Source organism: Arachis hypogaea, chromosome 15 (genome assembly GCF_003086295.3).
Source record: "Arachis hypogaea cultivar Tifrunner chromosome 15, arahy.Tifrunner.gnm2.J5K5, whole genome shotgun sequence".
NCBI classification, from domain to species: Eukaryota; Viridiplantae; Streptophyta; class Magnoliopsida; order Fabales; family Fabaceae; genus Arachis; species Arachis hypogaea.
In genome coordinates this window covers 59,226,827-59,236,612 of record NC_092050.1, presented here as the reverse complement: position 1 = coordinate 59,236,612, position 9,786 = coordinate 59,226,827, and the positions used below count along the sequence as shown (strand labels likewise).

Genomic DNA, 9,786 nt, shown 5'->3' with positions numbered 1-9,786 from the left:
AGGGTGATTGCCTGACACTCCTCCCTTTGTGTTGAGCTAGTCTTGCTGCGAAGGTTGTGGCGGGGGATTTGTTTGAACAAGTAGCCAATTTGTGTCTCAAGTTTCTTGATGGCAGCATCCTGATTCTGCATATTGGATATCACCTCTTCTCGGAATGCTTTACTATCTTGAATCTCTTTTCTTAGGCCTTCAAGTAGATTCTCAATCCTTGAGATTCTTTCATCAAATGATGACAGGTCAGGCTGAGTAGGGTTATTCTGGCCTTGATATGAATGTGGGGAGGTGTTGTTATGGGGGTGTTGATATGGTCTAGATGTGAAGTGTTGGGTGGCTGCATTGTTTGGATTTAGGCGTCTTTGATCAATGCTTTGGTCTTGTTGATTTCCCCACCCAAAGTTTGGGTGATTCCTCCATCCAGGGTTGTAGGTCTTGGAGTATGGATCATGATTTTGCCTAGGTGAATTCCCAATGTAGTTGGCTTGCTCCTGGCTAGCCTCTGCTTCTTCATTCACTCCTTCTTGGGATGTTGATGAAGTGGAGACTGCTGCTACTTGGTTCATCTCCATCTTCTTGGTGAGGTCAGCCAGCTGCTGGGTAATGAGCTTGTTTTGGGCCAGCAGAGCATCTACATTGTTTAACTCTATTACTCCTCTTGTGTTCCCTCTTTCGGAAGCATAGAAGTAGTCGTTCTCTGCTACTGTTTCAATGACATCTATGGCTTCCTCAATAGTCTTCTTTTTGTTCAAAGATCCTCCGGATGAATGGTCTACGGCCTTCTTTGACTCATAAGAGAGCCCTTCATAGAAAATGTGCAGCTGCACCCATTCGTTGAACATATCCGGTGGGCACCTCCTTGTTAAGTCTTTAAACCTCTCCCATGCTTCATATAAAGTCTCACCATCTTGTTGCCTGAAAGTTTGGACCTCAGCTCTCAGCCTATTGATTCGTTGAGGGGGGTAAAATCTTGCTAAGAATTTGTTCACCACGTCTTCCCAAGTTGTCAAGCTCTCCCTTGGGAAAGACTCCAGCCACTTAGCTGCCTTATCCCTGAGTGAGAATGGAAATAAGAGCAGTCTATAGGCGTCAGGATGAACACCATTAGACTTCACTGTGTCACATATTCTCAGGAAGGTGGTTAGATGTTGATTGGGGTCCTCTTGGACACTCCCTCCGAACGAACAGTTGTTCTGAACAAGGGTGATGAGCTATGGCTTCAGTTCAAAATTATTGGCATGGATGGTTGGCTTTTGAATGCTACTTCCACAGTTCCCTGGGTTTGGATTGATATAAGAGCCTAAAACTCTTCTATCCTCCCCAGCATGATTTGCTCCACCTCCTCTGCCATGGTTGTGATCCTCTTCTTCATGATGGTTTTTCATGTTTTCTTCCATGTTTGGTTCAAAGTATTCCTTAAGATGTTCCTCCTCTTCTTCACCACCAACTACACGTTTTTCTCTTGCCTCCCTCCTTAGTCTGAGGAAGGTTCTCTCAAGTTTAGAATCAAAGGAAGTTGAAGCCCCGCTTCTTCTCCCTGTCATACAACCAACAAGTACAAGCAAAGAGAATAGGTGCAGAAAGTATATCTGTCAGAATTACTGTTAGTGTGAGTGATGCAATATATCAAATAGTTAGTGGGTTAGTGCGATGAATGGTAAACAGCAAAGAAAAAGTAGGGGGAAGGGAAGAAATTAACTAAACAGGAGGTAAATAACTCAAACAGAAATTTAAATAAAAAAATGCTCAATCTAGTTATCCTCCAATCCAATCATTGTTGATGCACAATCAATTCCCGGTAACGGCGCCATAAACTTGATGCACGGAAAACTTGTCTCATAACAAATTTCCTTCGGCAAGTGTACCGAATTTGTCGTCAAGTAAAAACTCACAATAAAGTAAGGTCGAATCCCACAAGGATTGATTGATCAAGCAACTTTAATTAGAGGAATGTTCTAGTTGAGCGAATCAGAAATTGAGTTGAGAATTGTGAAAAATTAAATGGTGGGAAAGTAAATGGCAGAAAGTAAATTGCAGAATCTTAAATGGGAATGGGGGAATTGCTCATAAATGTAAATGACAGAAATTAAAGAGAATGGGTAAGATCAGAAATGGGGGGTTCATTGGGCTTAGGAGATGTTGCATTCTCCGGATCAATCTCATTTTCATCTCTTCCTCAATCAATGCACTCATTGATCTCCTTGGCAATCCTAAGTGATTGAATTACAATTTCTTGTAATCTCTCAAATCTTGATCAATAGCCAATTCCTTGGTCAATTGCTCATGAGAAGAGATGAAGTATAGTCACTGATTATACCACATGCATTTCCCAAATCAAGTGTTGAGAGGATTATAGTCACATATCCATCCAAACCCAACTTGGTCCAGCATGAGAAAGCATTGCTAGCTTGATCTCTTCATTCCTCTTTCAAGGTTTAGAAGAGATCCAAGTATGAATAGCTTCTTTTCCAAGATAACTACCCAATTGGATGAAGATCGAAAGCTTTCAAGTAAAATCAAGAGAAAAGATAGAAGAAGAATAATGAAAACTAGTATTGATCCATCAAATTACAACAGAGCTCCCTAACCCAATGAAATGGGCTTAGTTGTTTATACCTCTAGAAAATGAAAACAAAGATGGAGAATACATGATGAAAACTAAAAGTGAAGAAAAAGTAAATACAGAGAATAGTTCTATGCCAAGAGGCTCCCTATATTTTCCAACTCCCAAAATATTTCAAAGCTACTCCTATATATACTACTCTTCTGTTCTTCTAGTTGATTCTTCAAGTCTTGGGCCTTTGGATCTTGAGTTTGAAGCAGTTCTCTTCTTCATTGGGCTTAGCTTTTACTTGCAGAGAGAAAGTATGAAGTGGGCAGGGGCTTTGGCTCAGGAAGTTAGTGGTGTTAACGTTCAGTGAAAATATGGGTTCGAGAACGTTAGTGACAATCACCTTTTTCACTAACGTTCCTCACCAAAGTTAAAAGCCACGTTAACCTCAACGTTAGTGGCACAAACGTTGCCACTAACGTTTCCACTATGTCCTTCGCACACCTTATTGGGACTCAACTTTTCCAATAACGTTGAGAAGCCTCTCCCTTCCCTACGTTAGAGTCCACGTTAACTTAGTTAACGTGGCTCTTTTAACGTAGGCTTGCCATCCTTCGAGAACGTTAGTGACACTTACCATTGTCACTAACGTTCCAAATTGCCCTTATTTTCCACGTTAGAGTCCACGTTAACTAGGTTAACGTGGCTTCTAACGTGGCCTTGCTAGCCATCTCCAACGTTAGTGACAAAGTTGAGTGTCACTAACGTTGGCTCATCGTTCCCTTATCCACATTAGCTTCCACGTTAACTAAGTTAACGTGGGAGTTAACGTGGCTCATGGTGGCATGTGTGGCTCCTTCCAACGTTAGTGACAATGTTGGGTGTCACTAACGTTGGCGATTACTGGTGCACGAAATTGTGATCTCTGGTAATGGCTCCAAAAACTTGGTGCTCTAATCTCAATTCATAATTTGTCACAACTTCGATACAACTAACCAGCAAGTGCACTGGGTCGTCCAAGTAATAAACCTTACGTGAGTAAGGGTCGATCCCACGGAGATTGTCGGCTTGAAGCAAGCTATGGTCACCTTGTAAATCTCAGTCAAGCGGATAATAATTGATTATGGAGTTTTCGAAAATAATATTAATTAAACAGAAAATAAGGATAGAAACACTTATGTAATTCATTGGTGAGAATTTCAGATAAGCGTGTAGAGATGCTTTCGTTCCTCTGAATCTCTGCTTTCCTGCTGCCTTCATCCAATCAATCCTACTCCTTTCCATGGCTGGCTTTATGCAAGGGCATCACCGTTGTCAATGGTTACATCCCATCCTCTTGTGAAAATGGTCCAAATACTCTGTCACCGCACGGCTAATCATCTGAGGTTCTCGATCATGCTGGAATAGGATTCACCCTCCTTTTGCGTCTGTCACTACGCCCAGCACTCGCGAGTTTGAAGCTTGTCACAGTCATTCAATCCCAGAATCCTACTCGGAATACCACAGACAAGGTTTAGACTTTCCAGATTCTCATGAATGCCGCCATCAATCTAGCTTACACCACGAAGATTCTGATTAAGAGATCTAAGAGATAATCATTCAATCGAAGGTAGAACGGAAGTGGTTGTCAGGCATGCGTTCATAAGGAATGATGATGATTGTCACGTTCATCACATTCAGGTTGAAGTGCGAATGAATATCTTAGAAGCGGAATAAGTTGAATTGAATAGAAAACAGTAGTACTTTGCATTAATCTTTGAGGAACAGTAGAGCTCCACACCTTAATCTATGGAGTGTAGAAACTCTACCGTTGAAAATACATAAGTGAAAGGTCCAGGCATGGCCAAATGGCCAGCCCCCAAAACGTGATCTCGGATAGCATACAACTGATCAAAAGATATCTAATACAATAGTAAAAAGTCCTATTTATAATAAACTAGTTACTAGGGTTTACAGAAGTAAGTAATTGATGCATAAATCCACTTTCGGGGCCCACTTGGTGTGTGCTTGGGCTGAGCTTGAGTGTTCCACGTGCAGAGGCTCTTTCTGGAGTTGAACGCCAGCTTTTGTGCCAGTTTGGGCGTTGAACTCCACTTTGCAACTTGTTTCTGGCGCTGGACGCCAGGATTGGGCAGAGAGCTGGCGTTGAACGCTAGGATTGGGCAGAGAGCTGGATATCTACTTTCCAACGCAATTGGAAGCGCGCCATTTTGAGTTCTGTAGCTCCAGAAAATCCATTTTGAGTGCAGGGAGGTCAGAATCCAACAGCATCAGCAGTCCTTCTTCAACCTCTGAATTTGATTTTTGCTCAAGTCCCTCAATTTCAGCCAGAAAATACCTGAAATCACAGAAAAACACACAAACTCATAGTAAAGTCCAGAAATGTGAATTTAACATAAAAACTAATGAAAACTTCCCTAAAAGTAACTAGATTCTACTAAAAACATGCTAAAAACAATGCCAAAAAGCGTATAAATTATCCGCTCATCACAACATCAAACTTAAATTGTTGCTTGTCCCCAAGCAACTGAAAATCAAGTAGGATAAAAAGAAGAGAATATACTATAAATTCCAAACTATCAATGAAACATAGCTCCAATCAGATGAGCGGGACTTGTAGCTTTTTGCCTCTTGAATAGTTTTGGCACCTCACTTTATCCATTGAGGTTAAGAATGATTGGCATCTATAGGAACTCAGAGTTCAGATAATGTTATTGATTCTCCTAGTTCAGCATGATGATTCTTGAACACAGCTATTTTATGAGTCTTGGCCGTGGCCCTAAGCACTTTGTTTTCCAGTATTACCACCGGATACATAAATGCCACAGACACATAATCGGGTGAACCTTTTCAGATTGTGACTCAGCTTTGCTAAAGTCCCCAATTAGAGGTGTCCATGGTTCTTAAGCACACTCTTTTTTTGCTTTGGACCTTGACTTTAACCGCTCAGTCTCAAGTTTTCACTTGACACCTACACGCCACAAGCACATGGTTAGGGACAGATTGGTTTAGCCGCTTAGGCCAGGATTTTATTCCTTTAGGCCCTCCTATCCACTGATGCTCAAAGCCTTGGGATCCTTTTTATTTGCCCTTGCCTTTTCGTTTTAAGGGTTATTGGCTTTTTGCTCTTGCCTCTTGGTTTTAAGAGCTTTTGGCTTTTTCTGCTTGCTTTTGCTCTCTTTTTTTTTTTTGCCTATTTTTTTTTCTGCAAGCTTTATTCTTTGCTGCTTTTTCTTGCTTCAAGAATCATTTTTATGATTTTTCAGATTATCAAATAACATGTCTCCTTGTCATCATTCTTTCAAGAGCCAACATATTTAACATTCTTAAACAACAACTTCAAAAGACATATGCACTGTTTAAGCATTCATTCAGAAAACAAGAAGCATGGTCACCACATCAACATAATTAAACTAAGTTCAAGGATAAATTCAAAACTCATGTACTTCTTGTTCTTTTGAATTAAAACATTTTTCATTTAAGAGAGGTGATGGATTCATAGGAAATTCATAACTTTAAGACAAAGTTACTAACTAATAATGATCATGTAATGAAGACACAAACATGGATAAGCACTTAATATAGAAAACGAAAAACAGAGAATGTAAGAACAAGGAATGAGTCCACCTTAGTGATGGTGGCGTTTCCTTCTTGAGGAACCAATGATGTCCTTGAGCTCTTCTATGTCTCTTCCTTGTCTTTGTTGCTCCTCCCTCATTGCTTTTTGATCTTCTCTTATTTCATGAAGGATGATGGAGTGCTCTTGATGTTCCACCCTTAGTTGTCCCATGTTGGAACTTAATTCTCCTAGGGAGGTGTTGATTTGCTCCCAATAGTTTTGTGGAGGAAAATGCATTTGAGGCATCTCCGGGATCTCATGGTGATGAGCTTCCTACGCCTCTTAAGCTCCATGAATGGGCTCTCTTGCTTGCTCCATCTTTTTCTTAGTGATGGGCTTCTCTTCCTCAATGTGAATGTCTCCTTCTATGAAAGCTCCAGCTGAGTAACATAGATGGCAAATAAGATGAGGAAAAGCTAGCCTTGCCCCAGGGGAGGGCTTTTTGGCTATTTTGTAGAGTTCAAGGGAGATGACTTCATGAACTTCTACTTCCTCTCCAATCATGATGCTATGGATCATGATGGCCCGATCCACAGTAACTTCAGATTGGTTGCTAGTGGGGATGATGGAGCGTTGGATGAACTCCAACCATCCTCTAGCCACAGGCTTGAGGTCCAGTCTTCTTAGTTGAACCGGCTTGCCTTTGGAGTCAATCTTCCATTGAGCTCCTTCCACACATATGTCCATGAGGACTTGGTCCAACCTTTGATTAAAGTTGACCCTTCTAGTGTAGGGGCGTTCATCTCCTTGCATCATAGGCAAGTTAAACGCCAACCTCACATTCTCCGGACTAAAATCTAAGTATTTCCCCCGAACCATTGTAACATAATTCTTTGGATTCGGGTTCTTACTTTGATCATGGTTCCTAGTGATCCATGCATTGGCATAGAACTCTTGAACCATTAGGATGCCGACTTGTTGGATGGGGTTTGTTAGAACTTCCCAACCTTTTCTTTGGATTTCATGTCGGATCTCCGGATACTCATTTCTCTTGAGTTTGAAAGGGACCTCGGGGATCACCTTCTTCTTGGCCACAACATCATAGAAGTGGTCTTGATGAGCTTTGGAGATGAATCTTTCCATCTCCCATGACTCGGAGGTGGAAGCTTTTGTCTTCCCTTTCCCTTTTCTAGAGGATTCTCCGGTCTTGGGTGACATCAATGGTAATGGAAAAACAAAAAGCTTATGCTTTTACCACACCAAACTTAGAATTTTGCTCGCCCTCGAGCAAGAGAAGAAAGAATAGATGAAGAAGAAGAAGAAAATATGGAGAGGGGGAGGTGTGTTTCGGCCAAGAAGAGAAAAAAGGGGTGTGTTGTGTGAAAATGAGGAAGAATGGAGGGTTATATATAGGGAAGGGAGGGGGGTAAGTTCGGTCATTTAGGGTGGGTTTGGATGGGAAATTGATTTTGAATTTTGAAGGTAGGTGGAGTTTATGAGGTAGGTTTATGGGGAAGAGTGGATGGATGTGAGTGGTGAAGAGGTGATGGGGAAGAGAGATTGAGGTGATTGGTGAAGGGGTTTGGGGAAGAGTGTTTATGGGATTGTGTGAAAGAGGGGTGAGAAGAAGTAAGTGGAGGTAGGTGGAGATCCTGTGGGGTCCACAGATCCTAAGGTGATCTTGTGGGGTCCACAGATCCTGTGGTGTTCAAGGATTTACAACCTTGCACCCAATTAGGCATGTAAAATGCCCTTGCACACAACTCTGGGAGTTCAGCGCCAGATTGGTGCTTGTTCTGGGCGTTGAATGCCCATTTGTTGCCCATTTATGGCGTTGAACGCCAGAACCATGCTTGTTCTGGGCGTTCAGCGCCAGCTCTTCTCCAGGGTGTATTTCTGGCGTTCAAACGCCCAGATGCTACCCATTTCTGGCGTTCAGCGCCAGAACCATGCTCTGTTCTGGCGTTGAACGCCCAAAACATGCTTCTTACTGGCGTTTAAACGCCAGTAAGGTCTTCCTCCAGGGTGTGATTTTTCTTCTGCTGTTTTTGATTCCGTTTTCAATTTTTATATTTATTTTGTGACTCCACATGATCATGAACCAAATAAAACATGAAAAACAATGAAAATTAGATAAATAAACATTGGGTTGCCTCCCAACAAGCGCTTCTTTAATGTCAATAGCTTGACAGTGGGCTCTCATGGAGCCTCACAGATGTGCAGAGCTTTGTTGAGACCTCCCAACACCAAACTTAGAGTTTGGATATGGGGGTTTGACACCAAACTTAGAGTTTGGTTATGGCCTCCCAACACCAAACTTAGAGTTTGACTGTGGGGGCTTTGTTTGACTCTGCTTTGAGAGAAGCTTTTTATGCTTCCTCTCCATGGATGTAGAGAGAGATCCTCGAGTTGTAAACACAAGGTTGTCCTCATTTATTTGAAGGATCAATTCTCCTCTGTCCACATCAATCACAGCTCTTGCTGTGGCTAGGAAGGGTCTTCTAAGGATGATGAATTCATCCTCATCCTTCCCAGTATCTAGGACTATGAAATCATTAGGGATGTAAAGGCCTTCAACCTTTACTAGCACGTCCTCTACTTGTCCATAAGCCTGTTTTCTTGAATTGTCTGCCATCTCTAATGAGATTTTAGCGGCTTGCACCCCAAAGATTCCCAGTTTCTCTATTACAGAGAGGGGCATGAGGTTTATTCCTGAACCAAGGTCACACAGAGCCTTAAAGATCATGGTGCCTATGGTACAAGGTATTAAGAACTTTCCAGGATCCTGTTTCTTCTGAGGCAATGTCAGTTGATCCAGATCACTTAGTTCATTGGTGAACAAGGGAGGTTCATCTTCCCAAGTCTCAATGCCAAATAATTTGGCATTCAGCTTCATGATTGCACCAAGAAACTTGGCAGCTTGCTCTTCAGTGACATCCTCATTCTCTTCAGAAGAGGAATACTCATCAGAGCTCATGAATGGCATAAGGAGGTTCAATGGAATCTCTATGGTCTCTAGATGAGTCTCAGATTCCTTTGGTTCCTCAGAGGGAAGCTCCTTATTGATCATTGGACGTCCCAGGAGGTCTTCCTCCTTGGGATTCACATCCTCTCCTTCCTTCACAGGTTTGGCCATGGTGATTAGTTCAATGGCCTTGCACTCTCCTTTTGGATTTTCTTCTGTATTGCTTGGGAGAGTATTAGGAGGGATTTCAGTGATCCTTTTACTCAGCTGGCCCACTTGTGCCTCTAAATTTCTAATGGATGACCTTGTTTCATTCATGAAACTCACAGTGGGCTTAGATAGATCAGAGACTAAGTTTGCTAGATTAAAAGTATTTTGTTCAGAGTTCTCTGTCAGTTGCTGAGTGGATGATGGAAAAGGTTTACTATTAGTAAACCTGTATCTTCCACCATTATTAAAGCCTTGTTGAAGCTTTTGTTGATCCTTCCATGAGAGATTTGGATGATTTCTCCATGATGGATTATAGGTGTTTCCATAAGGTTCACCTAAGTAATTCACCTCTGCTATTGCAGGGTTTTCAGGATCATAAGCTTCTTCTTCAGAAGATGCCTCTTGAGTACTGTTGGATGCAGCTTGCATTCCATTCAGACTCTGAGAAATCATATTGACTTGCTGAGTCAATATTTTGTTCTGAGCCAATATGGCATTCAGAGCATC

At 41.8% G+C, this 9,786-nt stretch overlaps 1 pseudogene; it reads left to right on the top strand.

Moving 5' to 3' along the window:
* The first annotated feature begins 836 nt into the window (after positions 1-836).
* On the top strand, positions 837-938 carry LOC112753775 (small nucleolar RNA R71; annotated as a pseudogene).
* Positions 939-9,786: the final 8,848 nt, after the last annotated feature.